We start from the raw sequence: 18,908 nt of genomic DNA on the forward strand, positions 1-18,908 counted from the left end.
ATAAAGAATATACCCATGGCACAGGAGCACAATGGATTTTTAAAGACAGAGCACAGCAGAAGCTGTTTGATTTTAGACATTCAGTCTCCTGTAACCTCACACCTCAATAACTTGAGTGTGCATATTTTTGGCTCATGCACGCTGGGCGTCAAAAATACTGATGTTTGACTTTTTTCTTCTGCCTCTAAACGCCCCTCTGTGTTAACCCATGTGTCCATGCACACAAAGGCGTTTACAGGAGTTTCAAGGCAGATGCATTTAGAGGCAGAAAAAAACCATCACTTGCACGTTCAGGAGAAGTGCGTTTTAATGAAAACAAAACTGAATGCGCCTAAATTCCTGTAAACACACCTAGATACTAGGTGCTTTTAGTGCTTGAGTGTTCATTCAAAATATTCTTGCCAATGGTATGAATGATTGTGCAAATGCTTGAGGCGCCTAAATGTGTTTGCAAAACACAGCTTTAGGCTTATTTACTTAAGATGCTTTTTCCTCCCTTGGAGCAAAATGCGTCCAGGGAAAGAAAAAAAACGTATGGTGTGGATGAGGCCTTCAGTTTGAGCTGAAGAGATATATAAACATCTGGATTTTTTAACAATAGATAATGATGGCGGAAAATATATATATAAAAAAGCCTAACGCTCCACCTGCTGGCTGGATCTAAAAATGTAAACTATTCATATGCAATATTTTATATTTAACTGGCAAAAATAATAAAGAACATACATACAAAAGGTTAATACATTCCTTCTAGGGTTCAGCTCCATCTTACCTAGCCCCTATAGCCGGCACCTTCCTGATGGTACAACCAGGGCCGGGATGGGATGGTACAACCAGGGCCGGGCCAGGCTGTTAGCATCATGTGAGGTGGGGGACGGGGCACCACGAAGAGGTGGGGGGGAGGGGAATTGTGTTGGGTGGGGGAATTTGGGGGGCAGCAGGGCTTACGAATTGTTGTAAGAGGAGAAATTTGGGGGGTTAGGTGCTAGGAAAGGTGATTTGGGGGTGATTTGTGTTAGGAGGGGGCAGAGGATTTGTGCTAAAAGGAGTGGTATGGTAGGGGGGATTTGTGCTGGAGGAAATTGGGGGGGGGGGGGGGGTTGTGCTAGGAGGGGGGATTGGGGGATTTCTGCTGGCAGGCGGTATTTTGAGTGGGGTAGAGAGGATTTTTGTTAGGATTGATTTAATTTTTTTTGGGAGGGGGCAAAGATTTGTGCTGGGAGGGGCAATTTCAGCAGGGGGTGGATTTGTCTTGGGAGGAGGGACATTATGCTTAGGGGGTAACCATGCAGATTAATGCGCAATGTTTTTTTTTGGGGGGGGGGGGGGATTTTCGCTAACACATAATGCTCATACATCTTGGGGAGGCGCAGTTTGACATGTTCGCCCCTGGCTCTAGATGGCCTAGTCCAGCCACTGCGTACACCTGCTACAACTATAGCTGTGCCCTTCCAGCTCCCGCTCTGCCCCTGCCTTGTCTCAGCCCTAATGCAAATAATGTGTAACAAGTCATCTATTCAATATGAAAACTTATGGACTATTGTACTGTAAATAGTGTAGGTGTTTCCCACTGCACGTTGGGTAATGAAAGACAACACATGACTGATCGCTGGGAAAAAAAAATGTTTTGCCTTTCCCCCATTTCCATACATCAGCTTAGTCTTTCAAGCACCACTGGAGCCTTATGAAAATCCTATTTAAGTGGCAGCTTTCTGAATGCCATTATTTACATGAACCCTCTCCCCATAGCCAAAATGACAGTTCTAGGGTCTGACAGTATAGTCCTAAGCAGAGCTTTTTTTCTCAGAGAATAGGTGCAGGTACTCCCCCCTTTTGAGTCACTGTTTTTCCCTGCCCTCTACCCAACTCGGAACATCGTCCCTTGGTTTTATACCCTACCCACCTCCGAGCACCGTCCCTTGGTTCCATACCCTACCCACCTCCGAGCACTGTCCCTTGGTTCCATACCCTACCCACCTCCGAGCACTGTCCCTTGGCTCCATACCCTACCCACCTCCGAGCACTGTCCCTTGGCTCCATACCCTACCCACCTCGGAGCACCGTCCCTTGGTTCCATACCCTACCCACCTCCGAGCACCGTCCCTTGGTTCCATACCCTACCCACCTCCGAGCACTGTCCCTTGGTTCCATACCCTACCCACCTCCGAGCACTGTCCCTTGGCTCCATACCCTACCCACCTCCGAGCACTGTCCCTTGGCTCCATACCCTACCCACCTCTGAGCACCGTCCCTTGGTTCCATACCCTACCCACCTCCGAGCACCGTCCCTTGGTTCCATACCCTACCCACCTCCGAGCACTGTCCCTTGGTTCCATACCCTACCCACCTCCGAGCACTGTCCCTTGGCTCCATACCCTACCCACCTCCGAGCACTGTCCCTTGGCTCCATACCCTACCCACCTCTGAGCACCGTCCCTTGGTTCCATACCCTACCCACATCCGAGCACTGTCCCTTGGTTCCACACCCTACCCACCTCCGAGCACCGTCCCTTGGTTCCACCCCCTACCCATCACCCAGTATCACCCTTTTTGAAAAATACAGAACCAAGTATCATTTTGTGGTGCTACATAATTTGTATGGAATTTGTTAATGATAACAAGGAAAGTAGTAAAATAGATCCCCTGCAGCCAACAGCAATAGACACCCCCCAACAACAATAGATCCCCCCAGCAACAATAGCCCTTTGCCAAAACAATACCACCCCCCACCCACTGAAAAAAAAGCCCTGGTCCTAAGGCAGTGAGCCTTGCATTGTAGAAGACCTGCCCATAGTAGATTAGGTATTGCACAGAGCGGAGCTGTGACAGTGGGAGCAGGTAACTGAAAATGATGAACCCTGTCATTGCTGACCTTTGCCTTTTAAAATACTAGTTTCCTGGTTGTCATATTTTTTATAGATGCTGCCATTTTATACTTATTAACTGGCTGTCATGCAAATCTAGTGGCTTCAGTATGCCTTTATATCACTGATCCTAAGCCACTATATAGATAAGGTGCCCTGATGACACTGGGTCAGTACTTGTAACGCCAGAGGCAGCCAGCTAACAAGCATTTTCAGAAGGGAAGTACGCAGTGAAAGCCTCTTTTTTTTTTCTCGATGAAGGTTTCCTTTAAGAACGTAGCAGACAACCTTGTCCACTCTGCAGAAATCTTAATGCTGATGATTTCCTGACAACGAGAATTCTGCCATACTAAGCTTTCCACAATTATCCCTTGTATTCAGTATCCCTCTTCAATAATGTCATTCAAATGAGCTGATCTTTATTTTCCATGATAAAATATTGATGTGTTCGCTGCAATGTCCTCTCTCAGTAGTCTCTCCATCCAGCTCTTATCCTGAGCAAGCTTTTAAACATCACAACACTTTTCCTACTTTGTAGAAATTCTAATCAATAATGCACTTAGGGCCGATTGTAGCGTATAAGCAGAAGAGCAAGACCACTGGCCAGGGGCTGCTCCCCAAGTAAAATAAAAAAAAAAAAAAAAAAAAAAAAAAGCAAAAAAAAATTGCTCCTTTGGGAGTTGGGAGAGTGGGAGTAGAATTAAACATTTGATTAAGTTAAAGGGGTTTTCCACTTTCTCTATTAAGTAAAATAAAATTGTCCTGATTATGACCCATGGGGCTTGATGCATCAGATTGTGTTAAACCAAGCTGTATTCCCACTGTAATTATCGCTCAGCATTTCATGCTAATTAGCTCTTGATTCATTAAAAATCATTGCAAGAAAAAAGTGTATGTTATACTGAACTATAAATACAAGCAGTGTAGTTCCAGCATATACTGTATGTTTACTGTTCATTTATTTGGGAAAATTATAATTATAAGTACCAATATTTAAAGGGTAGCTTGTGTATGGATCTAATCTATAACAGCTATGCAAAGTTTTTTTGTAATATTTTTGGTAATAATAATGGAATTTTTAAATCAGTCCGTGGATATGATTTTGGGAAATGGGTAAAAAAATAAAAGTTTTCTTGTATAGGGGTATATGCTTTAGGCATACAGATCTCCTGTAGAAATTTTGATTAATGCTCATGTGAATAGCTTATCACTGTTCCCAGCAGTATTTATCTTATTACAATTCTGAGACTGACCACGTGATTATAGAAGGAAGAGCTTCCCATGGAGAACTCAGGAAGTAGCAAGCGGATGAAACAGTGGTGGCTGGTGGGTTTTTGACACTGACAGCACCCTCCTCCCCCTGGGCGGCTGATGGCTTGGCACTGAAAATCCCCCCCCCCTCGGGTGTCTACTCCTCCCGTGGCTTCCTCCGCCATGCGTCTCCACTTTGTTCCTCCTAAGCGCTAGGCATCCAGTAGGATAACTGAAAAATCACCCCCCCCCCAATCAAATCCATAGTCCAGTGACCTGATATGTAGATCAGGGGGCCGGATGCATTGACAAGCGGGGCGGCGCCCGTGCGCCCGCTATGGACTGGCCACCACTGGGATTGGATCCATGTGTCAGTTTCAATACAAATGGCAGCTCGTGAAATTCTGCAATGATGTCTGCTTTTATCCTTTCAGTTAATGTAACTGGCCAAGGGAGGATTTGTTTACACCTTAAAAAAGCTAATAGGTGTTTCTAGCACTCGCCACTGAGGGTAGGTGCCCCTGGTTCTCCTTCTCTGCTGGGGAGGGGGGATTTTTGTACTGGGGAGTGGGAAATGAATTTGAGTGGAGACTGTGAGCCAGGCCTTCTCGTCCAACATCAGCGCCTGACCTTACAAATGGGCTTCTGGAAGAACGGTCAAACGTTCCCATAGACACACTCCTAAACCTTGTGGACAGCCTTCCCAGAAGAGTTGAAGCTGTTATAGCTGCAAAGGGTGGGCCAACTCAATATTGAACCCTACAGACTAAGACTTGGATGCCATTTTAGTTCATGTGTTTGCAAAGGCAGGTGTCCCAATACTTTTGGCAATATAGTATATATATATATATATATATATATATATATATATATATATATATATATACACTCTATATACAGGCACACACATATGTTAAAATTACGTTAAAAACCTATTTCCGATGAACTAATTGACAACTTCATTATTACGTGTTAAAAAGCAATTAAAAAGAAATCCAGAAGTCTTCGTTCCTATGACTTTTTTTTTTTCCTGAGGCAAAAGAAATTCTTTGTCGGCAAAAGCTTCCGGGATCTGTATGGACGCAATGACGTCAGATCCTGGAAGTACAAGCTGATTGCCTTTGACGGCAAAGACTGTACAGTTTGCGTGTTTTACATTGACCTAAGCAAGTGCAATATGAATAAATCATTTGACAATTTTACACTATAGGAGCTTCCTTTCCCTTACATACTACGATCGACGGTACCTGGCGTGGTTGGTTGGGAGCAGTGGCGGCTTATGCTTCATTTTTTGGGGGTGGGGTGGTGATCTGTCAAAACCGCCGCCCCCCGTCGCTCGTTTTTCAGCCCACCAGCCCCACACTTACCCCATCTAGGTCGCGGGCAGCGCTTCTACCTCGGCGGCTGCACCCTGCGTCTCCTCCTCCTCGGCAGCCAATATGATCGCTTCTCCTCTCGGCCAATCGGGTCTTAAGACCTGCTTCCTGATTGGCCGGGAGGAGAATCAGAGAGACAATAGCGAATATTGTTTCGCTATTGTCACACAACTGGGTGGGCCACCTGCCTCCTGATTGGCGGGGAGGAACTTTAGTGTGAAAATAGCGAAAATTAATTCGCTATCGTCACACAAATGGATGGGATCACTGCGCCCCGAGCCCACCCTTTTTTGAAGAGCCTCAGGCTCTAATCATGTGCTTCAAAAAAAAAAAAAAACTCCATTGAAATCCATGGGTCCAAGTCCGTGCTTTTAGATTAGGGGCTGGGCGCATGGATTAGGGGGGCGGCGCCCCTGCACCCCTAATGGACGCCACTGGTTGGGAGATAAACAGTGGCAACCATTCCCTATATGAGTGTACCTGTGTCTGCAATGTCCCATAGATGGCAACGACTACTGCTTGTTTGACTTCTCTAGAGATGGAGGGTCAATAAGACCTGGTGAGTGCCCCTACTCTCAAAGGTGGAGGTTTTCACTGATGGTGTTGGAGTCCATAGAGGGCGCACGGGTGCCGGCCCGCCTGTCAATGCATCTGGCCCCCTGATCTACATATCAGGGCGCTTGACTATGGATTTCATTGGGGGGGAGTGATTTTTCAGTCATCCCATTGGATGCCTAGTGTTGGATTCCTTGATGACACCACTAGAAGGAAATTTCTTCACTCACAGATTAATATGGACTCTATTTTGTTATTCTATACTTTCTTTGTATGTTCTTTCACGTTCTTATTCTTTTTATATTTGTTTGAATACTTTTCGTATACGCGTGGCTTCATTATTTCTGGTAACATCTGGGATCACTCCCCCACATTATGCTTTTAGACATGAAGTGAAAGCAAAGAGACTGCAGGAGATAAGCAACACTGAGTGGCAATAAAAGATGGAAAAAAAGGTAAAAACAGGAATTTTATTTAAAGTTCTACCAAAGGCTTAAAGCCTTTGTAAAGGTTCTGATTTTCTTTAAAATAATGAACATGTCATACCTGCTAAGTACGATATGTTTTACTTTCATAGAATGCATGAAGGTAAAAAACTTTCTGGCTTTAGAATCACTTTCATTTTTTTTTTTAACTGCCTACCGTCCTTGGGACGTATCTGTACGTCTTTGGATGGGAGCTGTGATATCTCAGTCATGGTTGCAACTGCAGCCATAATCCAGATATTTTGTTCAGCCAGTGATTCTGCACAAGGTAAAAGTGATCCAAGAGGCTATACAGCCACCCAATCACTTTTACAGGCAGCAGAAGAGGGTCTCCCTTCTCCTCACCTGTCATCTTTACTGTTCTCTCCTGTTCCACCGGAGAGCTTTCACATCAGGTGCACTAGACACAGTAAGAGAAACTTCCATTCCCCATGTGTGATATCAGAAGCCTGAAGCAACGAGAATTTTGTCACTTCCGATTTGTTTGTTTACAAGTAGGGTTGCACCAATACCGGTCTTTGCACGAATATCGGTACTCTTGCAAATGATCCTTTCGGCTTCACAGTTGCGCATGCAGGAGGAGGGGGGGGCGAACTTCCGAGAGATGGCGCTGCGAAACTTTCTCCGGAAGTGGAGAAGAGGACCTGTCAAAAACAGGTCCCCATTCCCCCTTCCCCCCTGAAAGGCGAAGGTGCAAATGTGGCACCGGAGGGGGGGAGACGAATAAGCGGAAGTTCCACTTTTGGGTGGAACTCTGCTTTAAGGAGCAGGACCAACGCGTCCTAAACAACCGATGACTTATTCATCTATCAGTGGGGTTCCCCTGTTGACAGCTGAAGTGTAAAGTCCCGGCAAATGGAGCTGTAAAAAAAAAGAAAAGCAGCCGATGTAAGGACATATTCAGCAGCCCATTGCAGTTTTCTATGGAAGGGACGTTGCTACACCACACACTCGTCCACAGTAAGGATTCACTAAGAAGGGGGAAAGCGGACATGTTGTTACACCTACCGGAGTTTTGCATTTTAAACGTATTTATAACAGTAAAGTGAGTTTCTATAGTCAAATACAGTACTTAGAACTCCGTCTGCTTAGATCTTGAATTTTAAAAGCAGCCAGCTTCTGTCAGATTAGCAAACCTGTGAGATGAGCAGGGTTGCCGCTGCTTTTAAAATTCAAGATCTAAGTAGTCAGACGGAGTTGTAAGTCCTGTATTTCACTATATAAACTGACTTTACAGTTATAAATACGTGTAAAATGCAAAACTCCGGTGGGTGTAACAACATGTCTGCTTTCCCCCTTCTTAGTGTATCCTTACTGTGGACGAGTGTGGGGTGTAGCAAGATGGCGGCGACGGAACGTCACTTCCGTAGCAAACCGCGATGGGTCACCAAATATGTCGTTATACCGGGCAATGTTCATCAACAACATTGTTCAGCCACTGAAACAGAAAGAAAAAGAAACATTGTTTCTTTTTGTATCTTTCTGTTTATTCATCTACAGATCAAAAGGATGAACTTCAAACTGCAGATGAATTCAGTTATAGCAACCTGTCACGTAAAATGTTTGTTTTTTATTAAAAGTTCCTCTGTTTAACCCCCTATTAACCCTTAATTTATTAGAGTCAACCTTAATTAACTTCTTATCGTAGGCTATCAGTGCATCCCTATTTACAAGCAATTAGAAGCTTCTAAAGCATCTGATTGAGCATTTGGCTTGAAGTTGTGGTGCGGCCCTATTGATTTCAATGGGCAAGTTTGACAAGTGGTGCTGCTTGTCAAACTCTGCTGCCTCAAAGTATCACGGCTTTGGCATGCGTACAGGCCTGTCAAGCTGTGTTAGAATTGCGGTGGGTGGCTGAGAAACGGTAAAACTCAGCTGCCCGTTTTTACTGCCCAACCCCCCTTACAGATTGCTCTGACCACATAATGAGGTGGATGGGGGCAAATGCCCCCCCCCCCGCTGAGGCTTTAGGTGGATGGAGGCGGGACGCACAGCTGTGAGAAATATACTGATCAACCTCTGCAGCTAAATGGCTGCAGCCGCTGATCAATAAAAATCAATAACATTTTCCAACACCTACCTGATCGATAACAAGTTTCCAACATGTCCCTTTAACAGAAGTCGATCCAACGATCGACTTCTGTTGATCATGGGTGGCCACACATTGATCAAGATTTGGCTGGTCCCTGCTGAACCGGCTGAATTTTGATCCGTGTATGGCAAGCTGCTGAGCCGTCTTTAGCACAAGGGGTTAATACCTGTGCTTTGCAGCCCGTCCCCCCCCCCAGGCTTGTACTCCAGAGTTGGCTCACCTCCTAGCAGATGGGAGCCGAGAGCTCAGGACAATGTGGAGGCTCCTACACAATCAGCTGATGCCTGGATTACAGATGGAGGGGAGGGGAGGGGTTTGACCTGCAAGCTCATCTAGCACTCAGCCCAAACACACAGATTATCCCTGCTATAGAAAACACACAGCCATTAACCCCTGAGAAGGCCGCACGCTTAGTTCTCCGATCAACGGCGCTTGTTGAAAAGCACGTCTCCCGACTTTCTGATATGGGAAAGAGGGACACTTTTTAGGGCTACAAATTTACATGAAAAGCACGCCCCTGTCTAATCTTTCGATCATGAACAAATTTTGCATAAAAAACTGGTCAGTTAATCCCACCGGGGCTTTTCCATCAATACTTTAACCTGTTTCTCTTGTTTGAAAATACCAACCAACAACTATGTAGTGTAAGTGCCTGCCTGATTGGATAGATTAGGTAGGTTCACATATTAAAAATGTTTTTGTATATCTAAAATTGATTGTATTTTTCTGTTATAACATGTATAGTGACCCCAAGGCAGCCCATATATTAGTCATTTTTTTTTGTTCAACCAGCAAAAAAAAAAAAAAATCACCCATGTGCTCCATCCACACATTGGAGGTGGATGGGGGAATCACCCACGCTGAGCACTATAGCCAGCAGCGCTGATTGTGCAGAAATTTTGCCACAGGATGGTAGAACAGAAGTTAGTTGGAAGATCGACATCTGTAAATCCAGCTTGCCCCATACATGGATTGAAATTCTGAACCGGACAAATTTTGATTAATCTAAAGCCAGCTTAAGGCTCCTTTCAAACCATGCAGGTGTGATGGAGCCTATGCGCGTTTCTGCACTTTCCTGTGCATTGCGTGTAAGGCAGCCAGTTTATTGGGTTCCCCTATGTGCTAGAAATGTGCAAAAGAAGTCTCTTTTGCAAAATTGTACACGCACCAAACCGAAAACCACATGGTGTTGCAGAACTATGCATTTTGGCACACGCAAACACGTGTGTGTTAGAAGTTGCTTAAGGGTGCGATTAAGAATCAATGGCACTGCCGCACGTCTGCTAAAGGGCAGCGTGTTTCTGTACATCTCCTAGTAAGAATATGTCCAGCCACTGCACACAGATCAGCCCGGGTCTGCAATAATGAACTCCATTTCTAAGCCCTGTGGGTGGGACGAAACGCATTGGGAGGGGCATGGCCTGGCTGGATCCAGGCTGAAGTTGTTAATTATTTCAGATCGGGGCTAAGCTAATGTGTGTGGCGGTATGACGTTTTCTTACTAGGAGTTGTATAGAGTCAGGGCAAGCTTTTCTGCCTGCACCCAACAGTAGGAGTCACTGGCTATTGGACGCGCGTCTAAAGCGGCACCCTAAGTTTTGTGCACTTCTGTGCATGTCGGGAAAGTGCATGCGTTAGCAGATGCGTAGGGGGGAACCATTAAGAATTGATGGCCAGTGGCGGCTGGTGCTCCATTTTTTGTGGGAGCGGCAAACAAACCTAACAGAGGGATCACTGGGAAGGTAAGAGGAACAGGGTGTTTCAGAAACATACGGGGCTATAATGCAGAAACCTGATACCATCCCATGTAATTGTTTAATAGACTGAGCCTTGAAGCATCGCAAACGTGTTCATGTAAGGGAAACCAATGTTATTCAGAAGAAAACTAAGCCAAAAGAGATGACAGCTTTTTCTGCGGTTGCTGGCTGGTGCCGTAATCATCTGCTGGCTTCTTGAAGTGGACCAATTATTAAAAAATCAAACAGCATGAGTCAGAAGCAACATAACAACATTGCCAAATTGTCTTATGAATTAAAAAAAAAAAAAAAATCTTCTTTCCTGCCAGAAATAAAAGACAAAGCAGCTCTGAGCGACATCAGGTCAACGGTTTCCAGATGCATTGTGGATCTTTGCCCTCATTAGAGACTGAAAATCGTCTATTGGCATGTTGTCAGGTAATTAAAAGCCAACATTGATCGCATGGCCAGAGAGGCATCCTTGCACTAAAGTTGGGGCTCCGAGGGGAGAGAATTTTAGCAAGAGTAAAGCCTTTGTCCTCATATTATATAGTTTTGGTAAATCAAAATGAGAGTGTAAAGGAGGTTGTACAATCAAATTGTAGTGTATAAAGCCACCTTTAAGGAGATTGTATGTCAGATTGTAATATGTATGGTGATTGTAGTATGTATAATTTAATGACCATACATGCTTCAATAAATTCAATGAGTTCTTTGATCAATCTCTTCCAAGAGGAATAATTGATCTGTAGCCGACAACCCATTACGTCCAAATACGAAACACAGGGAAGTGAATGTTTTCATTGCTAGTTAAAGTGTTACTAAACCTAGGAGCCTGCATTCAATATATCTGGTCTCCCGCAGTACACAGAACATGAAAATGCAAGTATTTTAGTAAATATAAACTGATAAATACCTTTTCTCGTCAGCAGTATATAGCAGTCTTGTGACTTCTATCAGTGTCTGGTTAAAACCTGTAGTAGGAGTTTTCATTCTCCTCTGACTGTTCTATGAGGCTGCATGACCCCTGACCCTCTGTCTGGATAGTGCTGATTGGCCCTGTGCTGATCACATGCACCCTCCCAAAAAACAAACAAAAAAGAAACCTCTCTAGCAATATACTGTACTTCAGAATGTTATGAAGAGTGATCAGATGAATTGCATTTAATTGCAAAATTCCTCTTTGCTATGAAAATTAACTTAATCTCATGAACAAATATTTCCACTGCATTTGTGAAGAAAGCTTCGGGGCGCCCAAGAAAGTCGAGCAAGCGCCAGGATCGTCTCCTACAGTTACACTGCACACACAGTGAGGAGAAGACTTTTGGAGGATGGCCTGGTGTCAAGAAGGGCAGCAAAGAAGCCACTTCTCTCCAGGAAAATCATCAGGGACAGACTGATATTCTGCAAAAGGTACAGGGATTGGACTGCTGAGGACTGGGGTAAAGTCATTTTCTTTGACGAATCCCCTTTGCGATTGTTTGGGGCATCCAGCAAAAACCTTGTCCGGAGAAGAAAAAGGTGAGCGCTACCATCAGTCCTGTGTCATGCCAACAGTAAAATTGGCCATGACACAGACCATTCATGTGGGGGGGTTGCTTCTAAGCCAAGGGAGTGGGCTCACTCACAATTTTGCCTAAGAACACAGCCATGAATAAAGAATGCTACAAAAACATCCTCCGAGTGCAACTTCTCCCAACCATCCAAAAACAGTTTGGTGAGGAACAATGCCCTTTCCAGCATAATGGAACACCTTGCCATAAGGCAAAAGTGATAACTCAGTGGCTTAGGGATCAAAACATCTAAATTTTGGGTCCATGGCCAGGAAACTCCCCAGAACTTAGAACTGCCGGTTCACACAGGGGCAACACGACTTGCAGGTCGACTCACCGAGGCGACCTGCACACGACTTCAGCGGCGACTTGCAAAATTACTTCTGTATAGAAGTCAATGCAAGTCGCCTGAAGTTGCCCCGAAAATACTACAGGAACCTTTTTCTAAGTCTGAGCGACACAAGTGGCTCCTATTAGAATGGTTACGTAGTACAGAACGGGACGCAACTTGTCAGGCGGCCCGTTCGCCTGACAAGTCGCCCCTGTGTGAACCGGGGCTAAAGCTTTGTTTTTTTGTTTTTAAAACTTACAAACATGTCATACTTACCTCCACTGTGCAGCTCGTTTTGTACAGAGTGGCCCCAAACATCCTCTTCTGGGCTCCCTCGGCGGCTCTTCCCCACTTTAGGTGACCCCCTAGGAGAAGCGCTCTCCTAGAGGGCTACCTTGCAGGCGCACTCCCGAGTTATTCATTTGGCGTCCATAGAAGCCGAACGTATGACTCGACCCCACCCCCGGCCCCCGGGTCATTGGATTTGATTGACAGCAGTGCGCTGCTATCAATCCATCTAATCAGGACCTGAGACACCTGTTTTTACTGGTGTGCTCGTCCCCAGGACATGATAGAGGGGGTTCAGGTAAGTAAAACGGGGGCTCGGGGGGGCTGCAGCATTACAGGAGGTTTTTCACCTCAATGCAGAGAAACCTCGAAGGTTTACAACCCCTTTAATACCATTGAGAACTTGTGGTCATTCTTCAAGAGGTGGGTAAATGGGTAAACCAAAAAAAAAAAACCTACAAATTCTAACAAACTCCAAGCATTGCTTATGCAAGAATTGGGCTGCCATCAGTCAGGGTGTTGCCCAAAAAGTTGATTGACAGCATGCCAGGGCGAATTGCAGAGGTCATGAAAAAGAATAAAAGCCTTTGACACTTATGAAATGCTTGTAATTATACTTCAGTATACCATAGTAACATCTGACAAAAAAGATCTAACTGAACACTGAAGCAGCAGACTTTGTGAAAATGAATATTTGTGTCATTCTCAAAACTTTTGGCCACGGCTTATCCACTTGACTATTCACATAATGTTCACTTGATATTTGATTGGGAGTCTCGTTCGTGGAGAATTGTTTATAGTTGTAATATGTCAGTATTTAATTACAGCACATCAGCACTTTTTATTGATCTTTAGATTATTGAGGTGAAGTGCTGCACTGAGGATTCACATTGATTCTCTGCTTATATTTATTTTTTGAGGGGATTAATGCAGCAAAACACTAAGGGATTTATTTATTTCTGTTTATTTAAATTTATTTTGATTGATTGATTTATTTATTTATTTTTTTTTAATTGTGATTGAGCGCAGAGGGGGATTCAGTTTAATATATATTTCCCGATGCCCAATCATTGGGGTCAGTAGGAGGAATCGTGCCCCAAGGGCCAGTTAAAAGTAAACAAATGTCCATATCTACTCCCCTGGGCCGCAGTTTGGAGACCAGGGGTCTCCAAACTTTCTAAACACAGAGCCAGTTTACTGTTCTTTAGGGAGGCCAAACTGTGGCTGATGGGAATAAAAAAATGCCCTGCCGTCAGTGGGACTTAGCAATACCCCATCATTGGTTTAAAAGTGAGAAATAGTGCCCCATTGTTGGTACCAGTTGGAGGAATAGTGTCCCATTGTTGGTACCAGTTGGAGGAATAGTGTCCCATCATTGATGTCATTGGGAGGAATAGTGCCCCATTGTTGATGTCATTGGGAGGAATAGTACCCCATCATTGGCATCATTGGGAGGAATAGTGCCCCATCATTGGCATCATTAGGAGGAATAGTGCCCCATCATTGGCATCATTAGGAGGAATAGTACCCCATCATAGGCATCATTGGGAGGAATAGTGCCCCATCATTGACATCATTGGGAAGTATAGAGCCCCATTATTGGCGTCATTTGGAGAAATAGTGCCGCATCATTGGCGTCGGTTGGAGGAATAGTGCCCCACCATTGACATCATTGGGAAGTATGGTGCCCCATCATTGGCGTCAGTTGGAGGAATAGTGCCCCATCATTGGCGACAGTTGGAGGAATAGTGCCCATCATTGGTATCAGTGGTAAGTATAGTGCCGCATTATTGGTGTCAGTGGGAGGAATAGTGCCCCAACATTGGTATCAGTGGGAAGTATAGTGCCCCATCATTGGCGTCAGTTGGAGGAATATAGCCCAATCATTGACATCATTGGGAAGTATAGTGCCCCATCATTGGCGTCCATTGGAGGAATACTGCGGCATCATTGGGGTCAGTGGGAGGAATAGTGCCCCATCATTGGTATCAGTGGGAAGTATAGTGCCGCGTCATTGGTGTCAGTTGGAGGAATAGTGCCCCATCATTGGGAAGTATAGTGCCCCATCATTGGCGTCAGTTGGAGGAATAGTGCCCCATCATTGGGAAGTATAGTGCCCGATCATTGGCGTCAGTTGGAGGAATAGTGCCCCATCATTGACATCATTGGGAAGTATAGTGCCCCATCATTGGCGTCAGTTGGAGGAATAGTGCCCCATCATTGGTGTCAGTTGGAGGAATAGTGCTGCATCATTGGTATCAGTGGGAGGAATAGTGCCCCATCATTGACATCATGGGGAAGTATAGTGCCCCATCATTGGGGCCAATGGGAGGAATAGTGCCCCATCATTGGTATCAGTGGGAAGTATAGTGCCGCATCATTGGCGTTAGTTGGAGGAATAGTGCCCCATCATTGGCATCATTAGGAGGAATAGTGCCCCATCATTGGCATCATTAGGAGGAATAGTGCCCCATCATTGGCATCATTAGGAGGAATAGTGCCCCATCATTGGCATCATTAGGAGGAATAGTGCCCCATCATTGGCATCATTAGGAGGAATAGTGCCCCATCATTGGCATCATTAGGAGGAATAGTGCCCCATCGTTGGCATCAGTGGGAGGAATAGTACCTCAAGGACTGGATAAAGGCAAGCAAAGGACCACATCCAGCTCCCCGGTCACAGTTTGGAGACCACTGGTCTAGAGCAAACAAAAAAGCATGGGTTTATGTGGTGGCTCCAGTGACTTCCCCGCTGCAAGCATTCAATTAAAATATACAACTTGAACGCTCAAAAATCAATCTTGCAATAAATCTATTAGAATCTTTGTATGAGCCCAGCTTTAAGGTGACACTAAAACGCAAAATTGTATACTTACCTTTCTGTAATCTTCCTTTCTTGGTGCATCTTCATGGCTGCATACAGCGAGGGCGGAGCCACAACCCATTGTACGCTGCCATGATGCGCCCGGAAACTATGGATCAGAAAAAATATATAATGTATGTATTCTTTACTCAGAAATGTCCATTCTGTTCTTCTCAGCCTCAGAATCTCAAAATTCCTTTTTTTTGTTGCTGTTAGAGGGTGACTACATTCGTTCTCCATGTTCCCACTGTATGTATGAACGTAGTCACGCTCTCTTGCTCGCTCCTGAGATGGACTATGGGATGTGTAGTGTGCATAGAGCAGGGGACATGACTGCAACTAACATGCACCTTTATGGCTATGAGAGCTAACTGATGAAATGCATAAACCACTGTATTTCCTGTACTCCACCTTCAATAAAAACTACTACTGTACATAGTGCAAGTGTCTAATCCATAGTGCAAGTGCCTACTCCATAGTACTAATACCTACTTCATAGTGCAAGTGCCTGCTCTATTGTACAAGTGCCTATTCCATAGTGCAAGTGCCTGCTCTGTAGTGCAAGTGCCTGCTTCATAGTACAAGTGTTGTGCTGCTCCATAGTACAAGTGCCTACTCCATAGTACAAGTGCTGCTCCATAGTACAAGTGCCTATTCCATAGTACAAGTGCCTGCTTCATAGTGCAAGTGCTGTGCTGCTCCATAGTGCAAGTGCCTACTCTATAGTACAAGTGCCTGGTCCATAGTGCAAGTGCCTACTCCAGAGTACAAGTGCCTACTCCAGAGTACAAGTGCCTGCTCCATAGTCCAAGTGCCTACTCTGCAGTGCAAGTGCTTACTCCATAGTACAAGTGCCTACTTTGTAGTACAAGTGCCTACTCCATAGTACCAATGCCTACTCCATATTGCAAGTGCCTGCTCCGTAGTGCAAGATGCCTACCTTGTAGTGCAAGTGCTTGTTCCATAGTGCAAGTGCCTGCTCCATAGTGCAAGTGCCTGCTCCATATTACAAGTGCCTGCTCCATAGTGCAAGTGCCTAATCCATAGTACAAGTGCCTACTCCATAGTGCAAGTGCCTACTCCGTAGTATAAGTGTCTAATCTATAGTGCAAGTGCCGACTCCATAGTGCAAGTGCCTGCTATTGTACATTGTATATGTACCTAGCTCATAGTACTCCATACTACATGTTCCTACTCCATGAAGCAAGTGCCTGCTCCATAGTACAAGTGCCTACACCATAGTGCAATTGCCTTATCTATAGTAAAAGTGCCTGCTCCATAGTACAAATGCCTACTCCATATTGCAAGTGCCTGCTCCATAGTACAAGTGCCTACTCCATATTGCAAGTACCTACCCCATAGTGCAAGTGCTTACTCCATACTACAAGTGCCTACTCCACAATGCAAGTGCCTACTCCATAGTACAAGTGCCTACTACATAGTGCAAGTCAAATATATTTTTCCTTTTCCATAGTGCAAGTGCCTATTCCATAGTACAAGTGCCTGCTTCATAGTGCATGTGCCTACTCTGTAGTGCAAGTACCTACTCCATAGTGCAAGTGAATACTCCATAGTGCAAGTGCCTACTCCATAGTACAAGTGTCTAATCTATAGTGCAAGTGCCGACTCCATAGTGCAATTGCCTACTACTGTACATTGTACAAGTACCTACCGCATAGTGCAAGTGCCTACTCCATACTACAAGTGCCTGCTCCATAATGCAAGTTCCTACTCCATAGTGCAAATTCCTACTCCATAGTACAAGTGCCTGCTTCATAGTGCAAGTGCCTACTCCGTACTGCAAGTGCCTACTTTGTAGTACAAATTCCTACTCCATAGTGTAAGTGCCTGCTTCGTAGTACAGCTGCCTACCTAAAGCGTTTCTACACAGTCCTGTAGACCCTGGTACTATAGGGTATAATTTGTCGGATCTGATAGATCATATCCACAGATAATCTAACAGGTGTATGGCCGGCTTTAGTGATGTCAGGGAGCAGATATTGAATCCCATCTGCTTTGTGTGTACAGTGACATTCTGTCGCTCCTGCGGAGGTCCCCGGGTTTGTAGTGGCGCGGAGTGTCCTCATATGCAGGATTAGTGATAAAATTGTAATAACTGTGTAAGAGGATCACAAATCCCCTGCGGCCTTATTAAAGAGCTCCACCGTCTTTAAGCACCAAATTCAGCATCAGCCGTCTCCCTGTATACAGCTGTCTGGACACGCACAGCGCGGGGGGAAAGATGGACTGGCTTACTTCCCTCCATATCGATAGATCTCTTTAGTTCATTTACCGAAAAAAATCTACAAAATCACTTTTGAATTGAGATTGTGGGATTACTTGAAATTTGTCTTTGTGCTGAGCTGACAGCTGGAAAATCTGGAGGCTGACAGCGGGGAGAAGGAAGGAGTTAAAGGAGATGTCAAGCGAACTGAAGGGCATTAAGTTTGCTAAAGCACTGCGTTTTCGTAAGCAACTGACATTTACAAAAAAAAAAAAAATACTATCTTCACTTTTTTTTTTTTAATCCTTTGTGGCAGTTCAGTGCTGCTGATCTCGTTCAGCCTCTTTCAGCCACTTGCTTCAGCGTTGGCCACGCATCATTGCTTTGGACTGGTTTCCTGATAGTGGCAGCAGTGGGCCATAATTGTACTATGGTGTTAGCACGGCCACTTCTAGTCCTTACCAGGCGCACATGTGATGGGGTGATAACACTGGAGCACAGTTGGGTAACAGTTGTCCCCCCCATAACAGGAAGTCCATAACAAGGACCTTGATGGCAGGATCATATGGTGTTTTCCATTTATTTATTTCAGGTATTTCTATGGGCCACTTCTAGTCCCCATCAGGAGAACATGTGATGGGGTGATAACACAGGAGCACAGTTGGGTGGCAGTTGCCACCCCACCCCCCTACAATAGGAAGTCCCTGAACAAAGACCTTTATGGCAGGATCATATGGTGTTATAGCATAGCAAGGTGGCTCGGGGATTTTTTTCTTTTTACACTGTTATGGCTTCCACAGTGATGATCACTGTAGAAGCAATATAGCTTTAGCTGTCATGAATGGGTTAACATACATGGGCAGCTTGCTTATGGTTGTGATCGGTGATTGGCTACAGCTAATCACATGGTACAGGTAGCCAGGTACTATGTGATTGTTGTGGGACAATCATAGATCACAATTGTAAGCAAGCTTCCATTCATGACAGATTATTTCATTGGCATCATGTGATCGATATAACCAATCATAGCGATCACATGATACCCGGTTACCAATAATTGTGATCTGCTGTGTCCAATGGGCACAGGAGCCAGGTGTTGCGTGCCCCTAACAAAGAATAGGCTGGATCATGTACAAGTAGATTATGTAGCTTGGCCTTGCTGCCTGGAAGTGGTTAAGAGCATTGTACACTTTCAAATGTTTTCATTGTTTTAACTACCGTAATTATTAGTGTAGGGATATTCCCTGTCTCGTTTGTTGCCTTACCTTATAATGATGGGCTTAACGTCAT

General features: G+C 44.8%; 1 protein-coding gene across 4 annotated transcripts in view; it reads left to right on the top strand.

Moving 5' to 3' along the window:
• NTNG2 (netrin G2) overlaps positions 1-18,908 on the top strand; it is a 192,926-nt gene that overhangs the window by 25,698 nt on the left and 148,320 nt on the right. The gene's annotated exons all lie outside the window — the stretch shown is intronic.

This window comes from Aquarana catesbeiana, linkage group LG09, assembly GCF_042186555.1.
Source record: "Aquarana catesbeiana isolate 2022-GZ linkage group LG09, ASM4218655v1, whole genome shotgun sequence".
NCBI classification, from domain to species: domain Eukaryota; kingdom Metazoa; phylum Chordata; class Amphibia; order Anura; family Ranidae; genus Aquarana; species Aquarana catesbeiana.